This window comes from Schistocerca americana, unplaced genomic scaffold (assembly GCF_021461395.2).
Source record: "Schistocerca americana isolate TAMUIC-IGC-003095 unplaced genomic scaffold, iqSchAmer2.1 HiC_scaffold_98, whole genome shotgun sequence".
In the NCBI taxonomy this organism is placed as follows: Eukaryota; Metazoa; Arthropoda; class Insecta; order Orthoptera; family Acrididae; genus Schistocerca; species Schistocerca americana.
The window spans coordinates 560001-565000 of record NW_025726763.1 but is presented as its reverse complement, the minus strand read 5'-3'; the positions used below and the strand labels follow the sequence as shown (position 1 = coordinate 565000).

The 5000-nt window shown below is 53.5% G+C and overlaps 1 non-coding gene across 1 annotated transcript in view; it reads right to left on the bottom strand.

Moving 5' to 3' along the window:
• LOC124593323 overlaps positions 1-567 on the bottom strand; it is a 1910-nt gene extending 1343 nt beyond the window's left edge. Inside the window, exon 1 of the ribosomal RNA XR_006977970.1 lies at positions 1-567. This exon is cut by the window's left edge and continues 1343 nt beyond it. This is a non-coding gene — a ribosomal RNA (small subunit ribosomal RNA).
• Positions 568-5000: the final 4433 nt, after the last annotated feature.

Here is a 5000-nt window from a genome sequence, read left to right as displayed (position 1 = left end):
CCAATAGATACTCGTTAAAGGATTTAAAGTGTACTCATTCCGATTACGGGGCCTCGGATGAGTCCCGTATCGTTATTTTTCGTCACTACCTCCCCGTGCCGGGAGTGGGTAATTTGCGCGCCTGCTGCCTTCCTTGGATGTGGTAGCCGTTTCTCAGGCTCCCTCTCCGGAATCGAACCCTGATTCCCCGTTACCCGTTACAACCATGGTAGGCGCAGAACCTACCATCGACAGTTGATAAGGCAGACATTTGAAAGATGCGTCGCCGGTACGAGGACCGTGCGATCAGCCCAAAGTTATTCAGAGTCACCAAGGCAAACGGACCGGACGAGCCGACCGATTGGTTTTGATCTAATAAAAGCGTCCCTTCCATCTCTGGTCGGGACTCTGTTTGCATGTATTAGCTCTAGAATTACCACAGTTATCCAAGTAACGTGGGTACGATCTAAGGAACCATAACTGATTTAATGAGCCATTCGCGGTTTCACCTTAATGCGGCTTGTACTGAGACATGCATGGCTTAATCTTTGAGACAAGCATATGACTACTGGCAGGATCAACCAGGGAGCTGCGTCAACTAGAGCTGAGCAGCCGGCCGCCCGGGAGTGTGTCCCGGGGGCCCGCGCGAACACGCAAGCGTCCGCTCAATTATTCTGCAAACAGGAGGAGGCTGAGCTCCCCTGCACAATACACCTCGAAACCCTCTCAGGTCCCGGCGGCGCGCAGCGCCGTCCTAAGTACTTGGTCGGGTTCGAGAGAGGCGCAATCGCCCGGAGTTTGGCGAGTAGACGCTTTAGGTGCGACCACCCGTGCTCCCAACTGAGCTTGCCGCTGCCGACAGAGGCCCGGGAGCGTGCTGTCGTGGCATTGCCGGCGGGAGACAACACGCGCCACCTACGGTGGCCGGCAGCTCCAACGCCAGCGCCACAGAAGGACAAAAGCCCCACTTGGGTGCCGAAGCGAACACTCCCAGCACAGCGCACGCGCCAACACGTCCGCACAGCTGCGATACAATCCACCTGCGAGAACCGCAGAGGCGACCGAGCAGCAGACGGCGTCGCGGCGCCGAGCGCCGGGCGGCGGCGCATCCTCAGCGCACACAGTCCTCAATCGGACCAGCACACTGCAGATGTCCACCGCGCTTCGCACCGGGCCCGCGAGGACCTACTTTGGCCGCACGGCGCCGCGTGCAGGGTGCGCCGGCGCGCAGCTGCGCCGCCTGCCGCCTCCGTCGGCCGGCGCGCCTGCCACTGGCCGCCCCCACCAGCCGGCTGTAGCGCGTGCGCCCACGCACCGCGCGGCCAGCACGCCGGGAGGCCCCCCCTCACCGGCCGGGGACGGTCCCACCCAGCCACCGCCGCGTATCGCTTCACACCCACATGCCATTCACGTTCGTGGGCATGGTGGGTATCGCTGAAACAACCGGTTGGTAGCTCAACCGATCGTCGCCATCACTGATTCACCTCTAGCGAGAACAACCGCACCACAACGGTTTACCAGTTGTTCATTTGCGTAACGTCACCAGCAAACGTAGACGTCCATCGCCATTTGCAAATTCAACGATTGTTGCATGCCTGTGTCAGGTGTCACGACACACTATGTCTGCCCACATACACGCAACAACATGTGCACGCTTCGCGAACACGTGGAAGGTGGCCCCCGTACGTATGCGATGTCCATTGCGCGAACGACTGTCAACCGGCCTCTGTCGCATGTCGCAGATGTGGAACGCAGTGCACCATGCTATCACGGTGTGTGAGAAGAGACGACTACGTCTGACAACACGCGCCACTACATCAACAGACGGCTCATGCTGATCGCCATCCACGGCATACCATACTGCAATCCAGCTCTTATAGGGAGACGACACGTAGCTGAGTGCACAATATTTGGACCGTATGGTTCGCCGTTGTTGGCGCAGTCGTGGTACGGTCACACATGTACCACGATGTATCATTCAGTACATGAGGACCAATGTGCAGTACAGTGTGTGATTTGGACGTACAACATCAGCGGACAGTTGACACAAGCCGTACCACAACGTAGGCTGTGCTTCGCCATGCGAATGCCAATGAACAACTGCGAAGGGCATTGAGCATGTACGTCCTGCTGCCATCCGCATTACAGTGTATAGCTGCAAGGTGTTTAACATGAAGCGATACTCTGGGGACCGGGCAGTGCGAGTAGCAAACTATATTGCGGGGGTTGCAGTTAGGCAACACTACACTAATTTAACGCGTCGTATGACAATTACAGAGCAGGTTAAGGCCCAACGTGTGTTGGGTTAAGGCCCAACGTGTGTTGGGTTAAGGCCCAACGTGTGTTGGGTTAAGGCCCAACGTGTGTTGGGTTAAGGCCCAACGTGTGTTGGGTTAAGGCCCAACGTGTGTTGGGTTAAGGCCCAACGTGTGTTGGGTTAAGGCCCAACGTGTGTTGGGTTAAGGCCCAACGTGTGTTGGGTTAAGGCCCAACGTGTGTTGGGTTAAGGCCCAACGTGTGTTGGGTTAAGGCCCAACGTGTGTTGGGTTAAGGCCCAACGTGTGTTGGGTTAAGGCCCAACGTGTGTTGGGTTAAGGCCCAACGTGTGTTGGGTTAAGGCCCAACGTGTGTTGGGTTAAGGCCCAACGTGTGTTGGGTTAAGGCCCAACGTGTGTTGGGTTAAGGCCCAACGTGTGTTGGGTTAAGGCCCAACGTGTGTTGGGTTAAGGCCCAACGTGTGTTGGGTTAAGGCCCAACGTGTGTTGGGTTTAGGCCCAACGTGTGTTGGGTTTAGGCGCAACATAGGTTAGGTTTAGGCGCAACATAGGTTAGGTTAAGGCGCAACATGGGTTAGGTTAAGGCGCAACATGGGTTAGGTTAAGGCGCAACATGGGTTAGGTTAAGGTACAACATGGGTTAGGTTAAGGTACAACATGGGTTAGGTTAAGGTACAATATGGGTTAGGTTAAGGTACAATATGGGTTAGGTTAAGGTACAATATGGGTTAGGTTAAGGCGCAACATGGGTTAGGTTAAGGTACAATATGGGTTAGGTTAAGGCGCAACATAGGTTAGGCTAAGGCGCAACATAGGTTAGGTTAAGGCGCAACATAGGTTAGGTTAAGGCGCAACATAGGTTAGGTTAAGGCGCAACATAGGTTAGGTTAAGGTACAATATGGGTTAGGTTAAGGTACAATATGGGTTAGGTTAAGGTACAATATGGGTTAGGTTAAGGTACAATATGGGTTAGGTTAAGGTACAATATGGGTTAGGTTAAGGTACAATATGGGTTAGGTTAAGGCGCAACATGGGTTAGGTTAAGGTACAATATGGGTTAGGTTAAGGCGCAACATAGGTTAGGCTAAGGCGCAACATAGGTTAGGTTAAGGCGCAACATAGGTTAGGTTAAGGCGCAACATAGGTTAGGTTAAGGCGCAACATAGGTTAGGTTAAGGCGCAACATAGGTTAGGTTAAGGCGCAACATAGGTTAGGTTAAGGCGCAACATAGGTTAGGTTAAGGCGCAACATAGGTTAGGTTAAGGCGCAACATAGGTTAGGTTAAGGCGCAATACGGGTTAGGTTAAGGCGCAATACGGGTTAGGTTAAGGCGCAATACGGGTTAGGTTAAGGCGCAATACGGGTTAGGTTAAGGCGCAATACGGGTTAGGTTAAGGCGCAATACGGGTTAGGTTAAGGCGCAATACGGGTTAGGTTAAGGCGCAATACGGGTTAGGTTAAGGCGCAATACGGGTTAGGTTAAGGCGCAATACGGGTTAGGTTAAGGTACAATACGGGTTAGGTTAAGGCACAATATGGGTTAGGTTAAGGTACACATTGTTGTACGGAAAGGTGTTTTGGGGGGGGGGGGGCCGGTTTGTTGATTGTGAATATCGTAAGTAAATGACTGCGGCATCATCTGATTTGCCACGTCAGGGTGCACCTTTGGCTCATAACAGGCGGCGCTCTGATTCCATGCTTGTGGCAGACCTGTGTCTTTCATTCCTGCCATTGTTTGTGTGGTGTGACAGGAGGCAGTATTGTGATGTTGGGTGCACCCCTGTGTGGGACATGTGTGGGTGTTGGTGGCTTAGCTGAGCAATGGTGGTTGTCGGAAGGGTGGGATATTCTGTTTTCCGAGTGGACCTCCCGGTCTGGTTATGATAGTGTGGATTGTCTAATGTGGCAGAGAGGATGCACTGGGTGGTGTTCCATGCTGGTGCTTACATATTGTCTGTGTGCCTGTTACAGGCAGAGAGTAGTGCGTGATAAGAGTGTCTGGCTGACGTGTGATTGTGAGCAGAGTCTTTCAGCATGTATACGGACAGGTCTATACATTATCTGTATTCTGATGGCTCTATCTATTACTAATCAGCGCCGTGTATACGTTTAATCCGGTTCCAGTCGAAACTATTGTATCTCTGTACATTAGTGACACGGCGAGCCCGCTATGTAGTTACTCGTCTCGGCAGCTTCCACCGGTGTATGGCAAATGATTATAAGGAATCAGTCTAGTCGTCAATACCGATAGTCTGACGTCACATGTCTGGGGTGGGGGACGCTGCGCCCTTCCGGTGGGTCATGGCCTAGGAAGACTCTTCCCACGCAGGGGGGCTTGGACTGTCATTGACTCTTCCGAGTAATATACTTGCCGTACGTTTTTGTGACTGCGAGTGCAACGCTCACCGGTACCGACATGGATGGAGCGCCTCCTAGCTGCCGCTGAGCATCTGCATTCGTACAGAGAGCAACGCGATCGCGTCTGTAGCTCGTACGTGGTACAGCTGGCAGCTCATGTATATGGACAGCGGGAATGTCGCATATTGGACATAACTCTTCATGAAACGCACGTTATAGGGGTGGATTGCACATTGCGAGTGCGAGCAAAGTCCGCCGTTCATCCGCTGGAGTTGCGAGTTGGGCGGTTGGGGTGGGGCACGAACGGGTGCAGGTGGAGTGATTGCCGGTCCACGACTTCGTGCGGCAGAGGCGCTGGCGTTGGGGTGCTGTTGTCGACAGAGGG